General features: G+C 37.6%; 1 pseudogene; it reads right to left on the reverse strand.

The window, feature by feature from the left end:
- Positions 1-18,425, reverse strand: part of LOC122282272 — a 51,872-nt pseudogene that overhangs the window by 19,699 nt on the left and 13,748 nt on the right.

The following is an 18,425-nucleotide window of genomic DNA, read 5'->3' on the forward strand; positions in this document are numbered from 1 at the left end:
AAACTGTCTCAAGCTAGAGCCACTAAGGTGGCTAGGAAGGCCAGGTATGAATGTTGTGTAGCAGTAGATGCAGTAGGAAGGAGTGGTGGGTTGATGCTCCTGTGGAAGCAAGAAGTGCATGTGGAGTTAGTTAACTTTTCTCAATGACACATTAACGTGTTAATGAGGAGTGAAAAGGACAACTTAAGCTGGCTACTAACTTGTTTCTATGGACACCCCGAAACAAACAAGAGGAAGGAAGCATGGCAACTACTGCAGTCCTTTAATCCTATTAATATGGGGTGGGGAGTAATAGGAGACTTTAATGAGATTCTATCCCATGATGAAAAGGTAGGAGGAAGGGTTAGAGCAGAAAATCAGATGAGATCATTCAGAGAGGTGGTTGAGAAATGTAATTTGTTTGATCTAGGATGGAGGGGGGCCAAATATGCATGGTGTAACAGACATGAGAGTGAAACTTTCACTAAGGAGAGACTAGATTGAGGTTTGGCAAACAAAAGATAGATGGAAATCTTCCCAGATGCTAAAGTCAGTACCATGGTGGCATTATGTTCAGATCATAGACCAATTCTACTCGAGGGCACTAGTGGAAGGGGGAAGGGGACACAATTTCATTACCACTTTAAGTATGAGATGAGCTGGACTAAGGTGGATGGCTGCAAAGATACAGTAGCTGAAGTATGGCAAAGAGAAGTTCACCAATTAAGGCAAACCAACAGGTTGCAAAGAAAGTTAGAGATGTGTAGCAAAAAGCTTTAGAAATGGAGTAGGGACCTAAGAAGGAATAGATTAGCAGCCATAAAACAGAAAACAGATGAAATCAAACAGTTGCAGGAGGAAGAGAGGATAATATGAATGACCTCAAAAGACTACAATCTGAGGTTGGCTTTTTACTAGATCAGGAGGATGCAAGGTGGAAACAAAGGGCCAAAGTCCATTGGCTAACACAGGGGGATAGAAATACTAAGTTCTATCATGCATGTGTCAACCAAAGGAGGAAAAAGAACTCAATAAAACAGATTGTGGATGGAGATGGAAGAGTGCTGTGCTCAAAGGAGGAGGTGGCAACAGGGTTCAAACTACATTTTGACCAGGTGTACCAATCTTCTAATCCAACTAAAAGGGCCATACAACAGTGTCTGAATGGTGTAAAACACAGGATTTCTTGGAGTAAAAGGGAACAAATGGATAAAGAATTTACTTCAGAGGAGGTTGTGGCTGCTCTTAAAGAAATGTCTCCATTCAAATCACCAGGGCCAGATGGATTCAATGCAGGATTTTATCAAGATCATTGGGATATAGTTGGCCCTGATGTGGTGCAAGCGGTACTAGGCTTTTTCAGAACTAGTGAGATGCCAATAGGGCTGAATCATACCCTCATAGCTCTAATTCCCAAGACAAATGCCCCTAGATTAGTAAATGACTACAGGCCTATCAGTCTTTGCAATGTGTGGTACAAACTAATTTCGAAGGTCTTGGCAAATAGGCTAAAATCAGTGCTACAAGATGTCATTTCTTGGAACCAAAGTGCATTCTTACCAGGCAGACTAATCATTGATAACATAATGGTTGCTTATGAGCTCCTACACACTATGCAAGCTAGGCAAAAAGGAAGAGAAGGCAGCATGGCCATCAAATTGGATATGTTGAAGGCATATGATAGAGTGGAGTGGGGTTTTCTGCAAAAAATGCTCTCTAAGCTAGGATTCAGTGACAAGTGGTGGATGTTGGTCATGGCATGTGTAAAATCTGTTTTCTACTCAGTAGTAGTGAATGGGATCCCAGAAGACATCATTTGGCCAACAAGAGGATTAAGGCAATGGGACCCTCTTTCTCCTTACCTTTTTCTTCTATGTGCAGAAGGTTTGACCACCTTTTTGGAGAAAGCTGAAGCAAGAGGTCTCATTAAAGGTGTAGCTGCCACAAGGGGGGGGGGGCAAAAGAATCAACTACCTTTTGTTTGTCGATGATTGTGTGATGTTTTTTAGGTCTAAGATAGAGGAATGGACAATCATAGTCCATTTGTTAAAAGTCTATGAGGAAGCATCTAGACAGACCTTGAACAGGCAGAAAACTTCCATTCTAGTCAGCTCAAACACTAGTACTGAGGCAAAAGAGTGCATTTCCCAACATGCTGAAGGTGTAGTTTGTGATAGCTACAACAAATATCTAGGTTTGCCCACCACGGTAGGAAAATCCAAGTATAATACATTCAGAGGCCTAAAAGAAAAGATTTGGAAAAGGATCAATAGCTGGAAGACCTCCTTTCTGTCTTCTGCAGGGAAGGAAGTCATGATCAAAAGTGTATTGCAAGCCATACCAGCTTACACAATGAGTGTATTCAAGTTGCCAAATATGCTTCTCAAAGAAATTGAATCTATGATTGCCAAATTCTTGTGGAACCACAAAAGGGAAGGCAAGGGTATTCATTGGAAAAGTTGGAACAAACTTGGAGTAGCAAAGGGCAAGGGGGGACTAGGATTTCAAGACCTCAACTATTTCAATAGAGCTCTCTTAGCCAAGCAAGGGTGGAGAATCTTACAAGAACCTGCCTCATTGGTGGCTCAAGTATTCAAAGAAAAATACTTCAAATCAGGCAACTTGATGGAGGCACAAGTAGGCTACTGTCCATCTCAAATCTAGAGGAGCTTGATGTCAGTGATGGATTTGATAAAGATTGGGTTTGTGAGGAGATTTGGCAATGGAAGGAGCATTAGAGTTTGGAAAGACAAATGGGTGCCTATACCTTCCACATTTCAGATTCAATCACCTAACAAGATATTGGACTATAATGCAATTGTCAGTGAGCTTATTGAAGGTGAAAGCAAGACCTGGAAACAAGAGTTGGTGCAAGCCATATTCAGTCAGGAGGAAGCCAAAAGTATTTGCAGTATCCCTATTAGTGTAAAAGGGATGGATGATAGAGTAATATGGGCGCTACCAGAGAAGGGGATATTTTCAGTAAAAAGTGCGTATTATACAGATTTGGAGAAAAAGAAGCAGAAGTCAGGAGAAACATCAAGTGGTGATCAAAATGAAAGATTGTGAGGGAGGTTATGGAGATTAACAAACTCGGGTAAGGTAAAACAGTTTTTGTGGAAAGCTCTCAATGGAATATTACCCAGAAGGAGCAATCTTTTCAAGAGAAGGATAATTGATAACTCAACATGTCCTGTGTGCAACAGAGAAAAGAAACAGCCTTACATGTGCTTTGGGTATGTCTTGCTTCAGTAGATGTATGGGGTGAGGATTGCAGTCTAGTCAAAAAGTGGAGAAGAAACTATGCTGATTTCACGACACTATGGTCAGACTTACATTCTAAGTTAGAAGAAGGAAAGCTCCACATAGTAGCAGAGGTGCTTCACGGCTTGTGGAGGAGAAGAAATGACATGGTTTTTGAAGGAAAGTTCAAAGGGCCTTATGTTCTGTTTCAATAGGTAGTGCAAGAACTAAAGGCAATCACAATGGCTCAAGAAAAGCTAAGAGAGAGTCAAACAAGTCTAACAGAGGTGATAAGAATAGTATGGAGACCCCCAAGTTCTGGTCATTTGAAGGTAAATGTGGATGCAGCCGTGGATACCAAAAAAGGAAAGGTGGGAATTGGTGTTGTAGTGAGGGACTTCAGAGGAGAGGTTCATGTGGTAGTAGCTGCCCCCAAACAAATAGTTAAGAGTGCTATTGCAACTGAGAGTTTGGCCATGCTTCATGCACTGTTTTTGTGCAGTGAACTAGGACTCAGACAAGTGCAATTGGAAGGAGATGCAAAGGTGGTAGTGGAACCAATCAACGCCAGTTCATACAACTCCTCGTGGGACAGGCAAGTGATAGAGGACATCAAAGTTGGGGTGCATACCCAGCCAAGGTTGTCTGTGTCTTTTACGGGGAGAGGTGGCAACAAAGCAGCACATGCAGCTGTGAAACTAGCTCTTTCCTTAAGTTATGAGTGTGTGTGGATGGAGGAGGTACCAACTGAGGTCCTCCCTGCTGTTGTGTCGGACATGTCTAGTGTTGTAATGTCTATTTAATGAATCAAAATTTCATTTCAAAAAAATAAATGTGACATGGCATCTTCTTTGACCACTCACTTTGCTTTAAATTTTGGCCTATTCCTTTAATCAACAACACTTTGTATGATTTTTTCATTATTTTGAAAGTAAAAATCTGCTAGTTCACTAAGTTTGAGACTTAAAAAATTGATTTGTTGACTCATATCACAAACTTGATTCTCTAGACTTTTTCTTTTCCTTTTTAGATTTCTTTCACGTCCGTTTTTCTTCACTTTATTCAAGTTAAAGCAATTTGACCTTATATGTCCAACAACACCACAATAATGACAAGTAGGAATAAACTTACCTTTGGACTTACCTTGGTTGGGCTTCTTTGTCATTGATATATCATGTGAGGCTCTTAGAACATGAGTTTTAGACATAGCCTTCTTTGGAACTTCCTCATCTTGACTTCATTTAACAAAAATGATATCTTTTGATGAAATGGCAAAGGATGATGAGTTTTTAAGTTCCATACCTTGGGAAGTCATATACCCTAGGCCAGTTTTATCACTACTCACCTTTTGAAAACTCAACATCTCTTCTCACTTCTGTGTTGCATTTTTTTCCTGGCACTCCTGAAACTTTTTCAACTCTTTTTCTAGTGTAGCCTTTTGATCTTTTAATATTGATACTTCAACACCAAAAAATTTTCATGCCTCAGAAATTGTTTTTCTCATTCTCCACAATAGTAAATCTATTATACAGCTTCTTGTTGAGTTTCTTTAATTTGATCACTTCCTCACATAGATCATTATAGGCTTCTTATAAATTTAACTCATGATCATCCACAACTAGAGCAACCTCCGAATCACTATTGTCATCATCACTTTTAGATTTTGTTAGCCCAATATCAGAAAAATTATTAACTACAGTAAAAAAGCTACAAGAATTGTCATTATTAGATGATGAACTTGAAGTTTCATATTCTGAATTGTCACTAAGTGTGACATTCAATGCTTTTCCTTTACTTTTCTTGAAATTTGGACATTCAATTCTTATATGACCATAAGCAGAATATTCATGACACTTTACGTTATCATTATTATCATATTTTTCTTTATTCCATTTTTCAAAATAATTTTTCTTTGCAGAAAATTATTTACCTCTTTTTTTCTTTCCACTAGACTTTTTATTAAACATGAATTTTTTAAACTTTCTTGCTATGAGATCTATATCACCATTGTTAAAATTTTTTCATTAGAAAAATCATCTTGGTCCTCTTTTACTGTTTTGAGAGCAATGGATTTACCTTTTCTTGTTTGAGGAAGTGAGGATTCATACGTTTATAAGGAACCGATCAGCTCTTCAACATTTATTATATCCAAATCCTTACTTTCCTCAATGGCAGTAACCTTAGGCCGAAATCCTTTTAGTAGAGATCCCAAAATCTTCCTCATGATCCTTCAATCCTTGACCTTCTCGCTGAGATTAAACCTGGAATTCATAATATCATTCAATTTAGTATAAAAATCATTAAAACTCTCGTCTTCCAACATTTTAATTTATTCAAATTTTGAGGTTAGCATCTACAATTTTGAAATTTTTACTATTGTTGTGCCTTCATGTGTAACCTCCAAAATATCCCAAGTTTCTTTAGCAATCTCACACATGGAGATTCTTTTAAATTCATCGGGGGATACCGCCATGAAAATAGCATTAAGTCCTTTGCTATTCAAATTGCAATTGCTGATTTCATCTTTCGTCCAAGCATCTATAGATGTCTCGAGTTTAGTCCATCCTTGTTCAACTGAATGCCATACACATTCATCCAAAGACTTGAGAAAAGCCCTCATACGAATTTTCCAATAAGCATAGTTTTCCCCATCGAAGTATGGTGGAACGTATAATGAGGTTGACATGATCAACAAGGGCACGGATCACACTCGAATGAGTGAACCTAGCTCTGATGCCACTTGAAATTTTCCAAGTACCCCTATAAAACCACGAAATTGTCTACCAATTTCCTTGAACAAATTGGTTAGATTTCAATATTATGATTATTAAACGAATCAAATACTTAAAAAAATAATCAAATTTGCAAGACACAACGATTGGTTAAGAAGAGAAACCCTTTAAAGAACTCTTTAAAGGTAAAACTTTATGGGGTAGCCAAATCCAAGAAAGTCAATCTTATTGTTTAAAAATCAATTACAAGTAATTCTCAATTACAAAACCTTTGTAACTTGACTCTCTTACTTGTCCAGACAAATGACCCATTTGTCTTCTACTGTAGTAGCAGCCAAAACCCTGGCGATCTTCAAACTATTGACTTCCCTCCTGGAACTCCAGTTGCTGAGATCCAATCAATGAGCATTCACACTTGAAGCACAATCACACATAATGAGAGGTCACAAATATGAAAATTCACTAAGGAAGTTTCTCACCAAAATATGCATTAGAAAGTGCTCTAGAAAATATGTAGATCTAAATCTCTACAGATCCTAACCAATAGGATCTCTTAAATAAACAATTTGGAAAGAGTTCCAATTGACAAAGGATTCTGCTGATGAATAGAATTTGTCGCAAGAACATCTCCTGACATTTCGCGATAACACTCTTTTGCAGTGACTGATCTCTGTTCAGCTTTCATTCTGGATAAATATAGATCCTCTTAGACTCGATTTTCACCTCAATGACTTATCTAAACAACCTTTAAGACTCTTAGATAAACTCAATATTGTTTAGAGATAAATCAATAATTATTTTACATTCATCCAACAATTTCAAATATAATTATAAGATAAGCCTTATCATATATTCATCTAATCCTAGCCAATTTTTGCCTTTACAACAACCAACCATACTGTGGTCAGCACATTGTTTGCTCTTGTCAGCACAATCAGTAACAAAGGCAGAGAAAGCAATAAAGGCAGTTTCATTATTAGAGGATGTATCTGAACTTTCAAAGTCAAAATCATCACTCAGAGTAGTATTCAAAGCTTTTGCCTTTCTTTTAAAATTGGGCATTCCATTCTTATGTGATCAAAACCAAAGCATTCATGACATTGGACTTTATCTTTAGACTTGGTTTTGTCTTTATTCCATTTTTTAGATTTATTCTTTTTAGTGAAATTCTTACCTTTTTTCATCTTACCAGAATTCATTTTATTGAACATGATTTTTTTTTAATTTTTTGGCCACAAGAGCTAAGTCATCATTACACAGATCTTCATCATCAGATTGATTTTCTTTCTTAGCAATTTAGAGTGCAATGGACTTACCTTTCTTTTGTTGTGGAATGGTAGATTCATAAGTTTGCAAAGAGCCTACTAGTTCTTCTACCTGAATTGCGTCTAAATCCTTGCTTTCTTCTATGGGTGTCACCTTTGGTAGAAACCTTTCAGGCAAGGATCTCAAGATTTTTCTCACAACTCATGCCTCCTCCACCTTCTCACCGAGATTATACCTAGAATTTACAATGTCATTTATTTTAGCATAAAACTCATTAAAAGTCTCATCATCCAGCATTTTTATTTCCTCAAACTTTAATGTCAACATTTGAAATTTGAAATTTTTCACCATTTTGGTCTCTTCATGTGTGCTTTCCAAAATATCCCAAGCATCCTTGAAATTCTCACACATGAAAATTCTCTTGAATTCATCCTTGAAATTTTCACCATTTTGTTATTCCAATTATAGCTGCTTGATTGTTCTTTGGTCCAATCTTCTATAGGTATTGTGGGCCTTGTCCATCCTGACTCCACGGTTAGCCAGACTCTCTCATCAAGCGACCTTAGAAATGCTGTCATCCTTACCTTCCAATAGGCGTAGTTATCACCATCGAATTGTGGTGGTGATGATATTGTCACCATGATCTTTCTGGGGAATGGATCACACTCAAATTGAGTGAACCACGCTCTGATGCCAATTGAAATTACCCAAGTGTCCCTAATTATGTACATTAATGCTAAACAAAAGCTATTAGCATGGATTAATAACCAATATAAAATATTAACATAATAATTTAGTTACGAAGGGAAACCCCTTTGTGGAACTTCTCAAAGGTAAAAAACCCTACGAGGTAACCAAACCAGGTAAGCCAATTTCATTGATTGAGAGTATTACAAGTAAATTGTTTACAAAACCTTTGTAACTAGACACATTTACCCAAGACATGCGAACCGCTTGTCTTCTACCGCAGTATGTAGATAGAACCCCTGCCACTCTCCAATCTTTGTCTTTACTACTGCAACCTCTGGTGGTTGAACTCAAACAAAGCAACTCCCCCTTAGAGTATGCTCTCACTCAATCCCACAGACTGAGCTTTTTGGAGTATGCTCTCCTCCAGATCTTCAAGCTCTCAATGCTTGTGAGTATTTTCTGTTCAAGTGTTCAACTCAAACCCTCAGCGGACTCCTCTACAAATAGGAAATGTTTTGATTGATTTAAAGAATGACTCTACTGATAGGTTTATCTAGAATCTCAGTCAGATACGGTGCTAACGATTTGGGAACATCTCGGACTGGATCACTTCTTCTGGATTGCATCGAACTCAAATCATCTTCAGTTTCTTCAATAAAGCTTGCATCTTTATCTCTTCAATTGACTCTGAGACTCGAAACATACATAGGACTCTTGTAGACTCTTATCTTATAATTTAAACAAGTTTTTATAAGAGTTACAATTCGAACACTTATTCCTATTGGATAACTTCTATTCAAATACTCATCCTTATCGGATGCAATTCTAGAGTTCTATTAAAAATTACATTCATCCATAATTCAAATTTAAATAGAAACTCATCTAATCCTAGCCAAACATAAATTACATTTACAAAATTCACTCAAAATGAAAGCATATTCAAATTAGAAGGATCAGAAAAATTGAACGTATATTTCGAAGAGAGAGGTGATATTTCTTTAGCATATTTATACAAATCCAACAAAAGAAGATATAAAGAATAGCAGCGCTAAAATACTTACAGTTATATACAACATTATGGATCCATGTAGGCCTGTTCATCCGGGTTCCAACCCGGAAATCTGGATAAACCCAAACCAGAACCCGAATTTCAAATCCGAGCTGGAACCCAAACTGGGTTATCCCGGGTGAGAAACGGGCCAAAACCCGGATGAATCTAGATTTTAAAAAAACGGGATTCCGGGTTTCGGATTGAACCTGGGTCGTTTTTTTTTTAATGTATATCCAATATTTTATTTTTTTATAAAAAACAAAAGAATAAAAATCTGGGCACCCAGTGGACGTTTGGCCCTACCGTGCATTGGTGCCCTCGATCAGAAGCCGATGGATAGATTGACCCCATGGCCATTCACCCCACCCGGCCCGCCCACCCACATTGAAACACAACTAAAAAAGAACAACAAATCCAAAACCAACGCAAGTTTTTTCACCAAATCTGCTGATCTATCTAGAAAAAATCGCAACCTTCTACTCCGATGAGACCACGACGAGATCATGGGTTTGAGCAACGAGATCATGGGTTTGAGCAAAGAACTGTGCGCAGATGAGATTGTGGGTCTGATAGTCAACAATATGGGTGTTTGTCTTCTCATCGAGTTGTATGTTGAATTGGGTGTGCAGATGGAGTAAACCGAGCGGGTGTGCAAATAGAGTAAATCGAGTGGATGTGCAGATGGAGTAAACCATCCAACTGGGTGTGCAGATGCAATATGCGGCTAGGGTTTCATCTGTTGAGAGAGAGAGAGAGATAGAGAGAGAGAGAGGAGACGGGAGACGATCGAGATGGCTAGGGTTTCGTCTGTTGAGAGAGTGAGAGAGAGAGAGAGGAGACGGGAGACGATCGAGATGGCTAGGGTTTCGTCTGTTGAAAGAGTGAGAGAGAGAGAGAGAGAGAGAGAGAGAGAGAGAGAGAGAGAGAGAGAGAGAGAGAGAGAGGAGACGGAGACGGGAGACAATCAAGATGGCTAGGGCTTTTTCAGTCCCTTATATACACAAATCTAGTTAATCGGGTTTTGAATATGGAATCCGGGTTTTAGACCGGGGTCTGGACTGGATAAATCCGGTTTTCATAATTCGGGTTTCGGCCCAGATTTATTTCGAGCCGAAACTCGGAACCGGATTACGGTAAAACTGGATTAAAATCCGACCCGGATGAACAGTCCTAGATCCATGTGTGTGTAGTAGCAATTCCTTGGCAACTATACCATATGAAAAAGTTCTGTAAAACCCTACTAGATTTAGCCATTCATAGGATGAAGATCAAAAGAGTGAGGCATCTACTTGCAAGTGACTAGCAACATTTTCTCTTGTCAGCCATGGCACGTCCATCAAATCAAGCATCTTTTTTGGACGTACATCTGACAAACAGACAAGACATGTTAGTCTTCATGGAAACAAAGATACAGATGGCAGCTGTATGATTGAGGATCACATAATAAAAATAAAAATAAAAATAAAAACTTCTTTTTTATTTTTTAATTTTTTTTAATTTTTATAATTTCCATGTTGCAAAGAGCTAACTCTAGAAATGGAGGTTTATACAGTACTTACTATCAAAACCAATCTAAGCCTTGACAAACTTCTGATGAAGATCAACAGACCAAACCACTCTATGTTTCTTTGTAGAAGAATGATCGCCATAGTCTCTCATCATATTTGTTCTGATAATCTTTTCTTTTCTTGAAAGAGGTTAGATCTTCTCCACTAAACATGAAACTATCATTAGACAATTCTGATTCATTTATTGATAGCCCAATAGCCTAAAACATTTCATGATTCTCAATGTCCCTTATCTCATGTATCTTCTTTCTGAAGACATGCTGCCATATATTCTGGAGTTCTTTCATCCTTATCGACTTGAGGAGATAATCACAGGCTCCATGCTGAACTCCTTTCATTACCCTGCTTGTTTCTCCATCAACAGACATCACTGTGTAGATTCATAAAATGCAAATGGTCAGAAGCAGGGATGCCAATGAAAGTGAATAAATGTAAAATAAATTTTAGCAGGTTAGACAATGTTTCATGCATTAGTGTTGGATAACTAACTGATCACAGTAAGATCCATCTCTAGTCAAACATGCTCAAGAAGTTTGAAACCATCCATGTCAGGCATGTTAACATCACTGATTATGATGTCATACACATCTTTCCTTTCCCGAAGCAAGGTCAAAGCCTCTCTTGTCAGACCACATGTAGTCACTGAAAAAAAAAAAAAAGAAGAGAAAAAACAGAAGTCATCATAATGGTTTCAAATTTTTGGTGCAGCCATCCAGGAGCTAATCAATTGGTTGTTGATATAGTCATAAAAGCGAACGTTATCCTGTGCATTAAAATTCATTCAAACCACAAGTCACAATGTAACAAAGACATACAGAGCAAATGCACCTTCCTTAGATCAATTTTGTGAATTCTGATCTATTCTTTTAGATCAATCAATTCCATGCAAATAAAGGCCTTTGCTGTTTTGTTTCTCTTATCAAACATAAAGAAAGCAGATAAGATAAGAAATAATTTCCATTTGAATGAAGGGAATGACTGAAGACATGCTGGGGAATGGAGTAATAAATTGTTGGCCAAGAAGATAAAAAGATGCAACTGAAAATGCAATACTGGACAGAATTTGGTAAATTGATCAAACGGGGAGGACAAGAAGTAACAATATTGGTTGTGTGAAACATAAAATAAAACTATTAATTTTGAAGGTTAAGAAGTTCAGATCATTTCTGATAAAGGTTCCGGGTGGACCAAATAGAAGATATTATTCATTTGTCTGGGCACTACATGCATGTTTGCCAGAACAACACTCTTTTTGCCACTTTAGAGTGCCATTTAGCCTTCCAACAAGGTAAAAGCTCATTACATTCTTCATCACACCTCGCCACAATAATATCATTTAGAAGACGGTCTTTCCTTGGTGTTTAATAGGAAATGCTATATGGTGGCACTTTACTGAATACAAATGTTCACAAGCCTACTTAATGAGTCAAGTTTTACTCAATTGTGAGTTTCATGATCAAGCTGGAAAGTCTATTCAAATTGAGCTCTTTATTGACAACCACCAAAAAATGAGTGATCGTCTATAGGTTCCACAAAAGGTTTTTTGCACAGCAACTAGTATAGACAAGAATTGTATAAGTGCCCAATCACAGGCTCCAAAGAAGCGTTATCCGTATTCACCACCTTTCAGAAAGTTGGTTCGGCCAAAAAAAGTAAAATAAAAAATTAAAAAAAAAAGCTACAAACAATAGTTTTATTTTCTTATGTTATAAGTATCCAAAACTAATGGAAAATTAATATCTTTTTATCCGTCAAAAAAAAAAAATCTTTCAATTTCCAATAGGCTATAGGAAAGAAAAATTATCTACCCTGAAAAAACATGCCGCATTGGCAAGGCAGTTAAAACTGAAACCTTGCTTACGCAGCTCATATGTATCTTTGTATACAATTAATTCATCTCAGTAATCATGAAACACTAAAGCCATTAGTTGTTCTTAAGCAATACAATCATATCAATTCTAATCAATTTGTGTGTTAATTATCATTAATCGAACCAACAATTTCAATGAAAAAACATTCACGTAATAGCATCATGAATTGACAACAAGCAAAAGGAAAAAAAAAAAACGAACAAACAATCAAGTAGACAAACAAAATACAAGCATCTTTAATCTGTCCACTTCTAAATCATGTTCAAGGATACACAGACTTAACGTTGCCTGCGAAGACAGAAGCCATAAATTTCTCATGCTCCTCTGATTCCTAAGGAAACATAGAATATATAACTCGTAAAAACAATGAAACATACCCAGACGCCATTACGTTTAGAATCAAGACATGATCGGAGAAACCCAACTCATAACTAACAAGTATTATTAGGAACTATGAAGTTCCATAGTAAAAGTAATGCAGAGAATATTTTAGCAACACAGACAGTGAACTGTAGCAAAGGCAAGTGTGGACGTACCTTCATAGGAACACCTCTTGAGCATCTTCTCTAGAATTTTGAGCCTCGTGGGGTCGTCATCGATGTGATGGAGATGCAAGAAGGACTAACCACTTGCCACTTAGACGTTGACCAAGTTTGTTGGCAATTCCCTTGATTTTAGGGGTTGATGTGATTTAGAGAAAGTTGGGCATTTGAATGCTCTTTAAATTAGGAAGTTTGAATAATCTAGTTTGAATATCAATTTGTTCATTTGTTGGATTTTTTTCCTTTAATTTTTGGTGTCGTCGGGTTTGTTTTGGAATGTTATTTTGAAAAGGGTTGTTAGAGGGAATATTTGGTGGAGGACTAACCGAACCCTAGGGTTTTTAAATATTTTGAAGCTTTGCATTGGATTATTATGCTACTTTTTGAATGAAAGTTTCTCACCCTATTTTCAAGAATTGAGTGCTAACCCAAGTTAGTCTTGATTTTCATACTCCAAAGAATTTGGATCTTGGTGTTGCCCTGAGTGAACACTTGATTCATCCATACAATATGACCGTAAACACCTAAGCGCGAGCGAGGCTTCCATCATGGGTGCTTTCATTGAGAGGCATCTATGGAGAAGAAGCCAAGGAGGAAGATCATAGCCGATCGACAATCGATGAATATAGAGTAGATTGAGAACCTTGAAGCCACTTTGGAGGCACAACAAACCACCACCAATGAACGGCTTGTGAGGATAGAGGAGGAGGTGCTCCATCAATTGGTGAACCAAAGGAGGGTACCCGAGAATGAAGGTGGAAGGTACCATAGAAGAAGGGTAGGGAGACACCATAGTCCTAAGGGTTTCATTTGGTCTAAAAGAAGCTGACACCATGAGAGGGTAGAGGATTTGGATTCATCTAATAAAGATTCCTCCAACACCGATGAGGAATCTACCAAGGAAAGTGAAAGGAAAAAAGAAAACAAGATGAGAGAAGAGGTGTTCGTAATGGACGGCCAAGGGGGGTAAGCCATCAAACCTAAAATGGACTTTTCCAAGTTCAATGGTGATAACTCAAGCACTTGTGTAAGTAGGGCCGAGCAATACTTTGAGTATAATCACATGGAGAGTCATACTAAGGCATCCTATGCCGCCTACTTCCTTGAGAGGGAAGCTAACCAATGGTGGCAATGAATGAGAAAGACCTATAGAGCTCAAAGGAGGGAATTAAAATGGTAAAAATTTATCAAGGAGCTCTTGGGGAGGTTTGGGCCAACTAAATATATGGACTACCATGAGACTCTCTCAAAGATCATGCAAATTAGATCTTTAAGGGATTATCAAAAGGAGTTCGAATACTTATCAACAAGGGTACATGGGTTGTCAGAGAAAGTCCCTTATTTGGACTTTTGTGGGAGGCTTAAAGAGTGAATTGGTGGTGCAGGTAAAGATTAAGAAGCCGAAGACCTTGATGCAAGCCTTGGAGGCTGCACGGATTAAGGAGGATCAACTCCAAGATTTGAGGAAGAATAGCCACTTTGATGTAAGGAAACAACCCCTAATGGTTTCCAAGTTTGGTTCAAACAAAACTTTTAGCAAGGACTTTTCACCATAAGGCCCTGGTGGTGGTGCATCAAATGGAGTTAAACCACCACCCATAGGCATGAAGAGGCTATCATGGGAAGAGATGCAACGGCGAAGAGAGAAAGGGCTTTATTTCAATTGTAATGAGAGATTCACAATAGGCTACAAACGCAAGGTGAAGCAAATTTTTCTCATTGAGATGGTGTCAGAGGATGAGGAACACATAGGGGAGGAAGAGCAAGGAGCAATTTCCAGAGCTTAACCTTGAGGACAAGGTTAGTCTTGAAGGGGGGATTGATGGAGATGCAAGAAGGATCAACCCCTTGCCACCTAGATGTTGACCGAGTTTGTTGGCAATTCCCTTGATTTTAGGGGTTGATGGGATTTGGAGAAATTTGGGCATTTGAATGCTATTTAAATTAGGAAGTTTGAATAATCTAGTTTGAATATCAATTTATTCATTTGTTGGATTTATTTCACCTAATTTTAGGAGTTGTTAGGTTTGTTTTGGAATGTTATCTTGAAAAAGGTTTTTGAGGGAATAATTGGGGGAGGACTAACCGAACCCTAGGGTATTTAAATATTTTGAAGCTTTGCATTGGATTATTATGCTACTTTTTGAATGGAAGTTTCTCACCCTATTTTTGAGAATTGAATACTAGCCCAAGTTAGTCTTAATTTTCATACTCCAAACAATTCGGATATTAGTGTTGCCCAAAGGTAACACTTGATTCATCCATCCAACACGAACATAAACACCTAAGCACGAGTAAGGCTTCCATCATTACGAGAACCCGGAGACTAGCTAGGAATGACTCACTCTAAGGGGTCACTCTGAGGGGAAAAGAAGCGATTCTCCATGTAGAAGAAACTGAAAATTCAGAATGAAGTGGAGGGGGGAGATTGAAGTGGCGGTGGGGGGACTGGAGGGAGCAGGCGGGGACTTCCTGCAAGACAAAGCTGAGACAACAAAGGACCATTGTTTTTACTGAGTTTTAAATATATAAAAGGCGCACATTAGCCTCTACTACCTTTCAATTTGAAACACTCTCTTCCTAAGAAATAATCTTTAAATTAGCCATTATTTGGAGCATCCAGAACACACCTTACATGGGCTATAGTGAATTTCCATTTATCTCCTTGCATAGCTGCACCTTCCCTATGACAAGTTTCACTCATTTGAAATTCAACTACATCCTCTCCCCAACCCTTCCCTCTCCCCCCCCCCCCCCCCCCCCCCCCCCCCCTCTCCCCCTCCCGCATTGCCCATCCTCCCTCCAACCCCAACCCTGCATCGCCCAGCCCATCCTCTCCCCCACCCCTGTGTCACCCATCCTCTCTCCCACCCCTACATAGCCCAGCCCATCCCTCGCGTCGCCCATCCCCTATCCTAGTTGCCCCATCGCTGACCCTTCCTATGCCCAGAACTGTAGTTTCTGTCGACCCTCCCTCTACCCATCCTCTGATTGCCCTGCTTGAAAAGGTTTATTTCTACTTGAGAGATCTGTGACCACAGGAAAATGTATTTTTTCATCTTCATCTTCATGAAATTGCTTCAAGCTGATCTGCTTTCACTGTTACAACCATTGTTAGAGAATCACATCTACGTTTAGCTTCCAAGTTGCCCCTATTTCGCCCATCATTTGCCTGCCCTAGTTGCCCCTGTTACCACCAGTGTCTAGATAGATAATGACTATTTTCTCATGTTTTGGATTTTTCAGCTTTAAAGCATGTGCTGTATTAATTTGGTTCAGTTAGAAAACCATTTGATGAAAGCTTTCATCATGTACTCGTACTCCTAAATGATGGCAAACTCACTTAACTTATGCTGTCATGTAGGCTTAGATGAGTTTTGGACATTCAAACTAAACTTGTCTATATACGATGAAGAAAGTTTCTAACTTCATGTCAATAGATTGATGAAGATTATAACTTATCAAAAAAAAAAAGGATTGATGAATATTATAACTTATCAAAAAAAAAAAAGGATTGATGAAGATTATAACTTATCAAAAAAAAAAAAAAAAAGATTGATGAAGATTATGTAATTGTAATATTGTATAATGCTTTCTTTAGTAATCTTTGGTGTAACCAAGTCTATGAAATTCATGCATGTAGTTGACCAAGTAGTTCATCCATTTTCAAGTCATTCAATTTATGGTTTTGACTCAGTTACCAATTATTGAACTCTAAAGAATCCAAGTTATTGAACTCTAAAGTACCATGTTGGAATGAATTGAAATTTGTCAATGGTATGGGTAGGGGTATAGTGATAAGTTCATAACTTGTGCAAGATTATAAGCATGATTATAAAATTGAAACCATTTTGGATTACGCCTACATTGTATTCAGCTACTGTCTAAGGTAAGAGGCAGGTTTCTCATTCTTCAAGTTGCAAAAAAAAAAAAAAAAAAAATAGCACATGCAAGTTGGAAAGAGAGAAAGCTACGGCTCATTTTATGTTATAAGAAAGCTTTCAATTAGTTTATATCTTTTCAAGATGATTTTGTTGGTTAATTTTACTTCATAAAGAAAATACGACATATAACTAGTGCTTTGATTTCCATTGATATTATGAGCATGTAGATTGTTAAATTTTTAGGATGCATTCTCTCTCTCTCTCTCTTCTAGCAAACACTGACTAATAGTTTAAGACACAACATTGTGATGGCTTATATTTTATTGCACCTTTTAAAATGTCTACTTTAAGTTACATGTACTTATGATATGAGATAATGGCCTTACTATTTTAGTATTGAAGATGTTAAGTAGTATTTTTTTTTTAAAAAAAAAAAAGATAGCAAAAAAGAAGAAAGGTAAAAAACATAATTACTTTTCTAGTATGCTTTTCTTTTCAATATGCAATAATGAACCTGCTTTATGATTTGTCGTAGATGGCTTGCTGCAGAGTGCTTCTTCTGCTTTATAGGAACAAAAGAAAAAAAAAATACATAAGGAAGCATTGGCTTAAAATTCACAGTGGATTCTTTATATTTCTATCTAAAATATCTATCTAAGATAAATGGCCTTAAGTGAGAGTAGAAAGAGATTAGATTTCATATAATGCATCCTGGTTCATTAATTGTAGATATTGAAGTACCATTCCAAAACTTGGGCATAAGCCTAGAGATACTAATTTTGTCTACCATTAAACATGCTCTGCCACTCCTTGTTCAATGTCTTGAAATTCTTTTCATTGTAGATTACCGTATGTGTTTTCATATTAGTTAAGTATAAATGTTTCTCGTAGACTAGACTACATACATTTTCTTTTTCTTGTAAATCTGCTAGAGATTAGCGATTTGCATATCCTTACAAAACAATTCAGGATGTGTATATCTATATTAAAGATTGGGCCAATAGGGCATGAGAAGAGACAATTGATGAGTTTTAAAAGGCCCTTTTCGAAAAAAGGACCAAAAGGGCATTTAGAAGCCCCTAAATTTCCTAATTAGTTTGCTTCCCTAAGAAAGCTATGTTTGTTCATCAGCTTGCTTTTCTTCTTTAATCCCAGTGTTCCCCCCGTTTTGCATATGTTTCTATTACTCATAAGTTGAAGGTGCTACTCCACCATAGGTATAGAGCCACTTATGCATGGGAGGCTCATGCCTCATGCTGCTCGTGGAGAACAAAAAAGGAAATGAGAAACTATGACACGCTACCCCCATACATGGCAGGTGTTTTCATAAATTGAAAGTCACATGAGGGTCTCTTGACAATTATGATAGAACATCATCCCTTATCTAGACAGTATTACTATGTATTCAATTCTGTAAATCAAAAAGACTCTTGTGTTTGAACTTGACTTTCATTTTTCAGAATTCACTTATGGCATCATCCCAATCGTCATCTTTATCTAATGATTTTGTGATAGAATCACCAACTTGTTGGTATGGCTTGAAAACACCATTAAAGACATCCCACACTAAGTCTAATCCTAGAAGGAGATTTTTTGCCT

This window comes from Carya illinoinensis, chromosome 11 (genome assembly GCF_018687715.1).
Source record: "Carya illinoinensis cultivar Pawnee chromosome 11, C.illinoinensisPawnee_v1, whole genome shotgun sequence".
NCBI classification, from domain to species: Eukaryota; Viridiplantae; Streptophyta; class Magnoliopsida; order Fagales; family Juglandaceae; genus Carya; species Carya illinoinensis.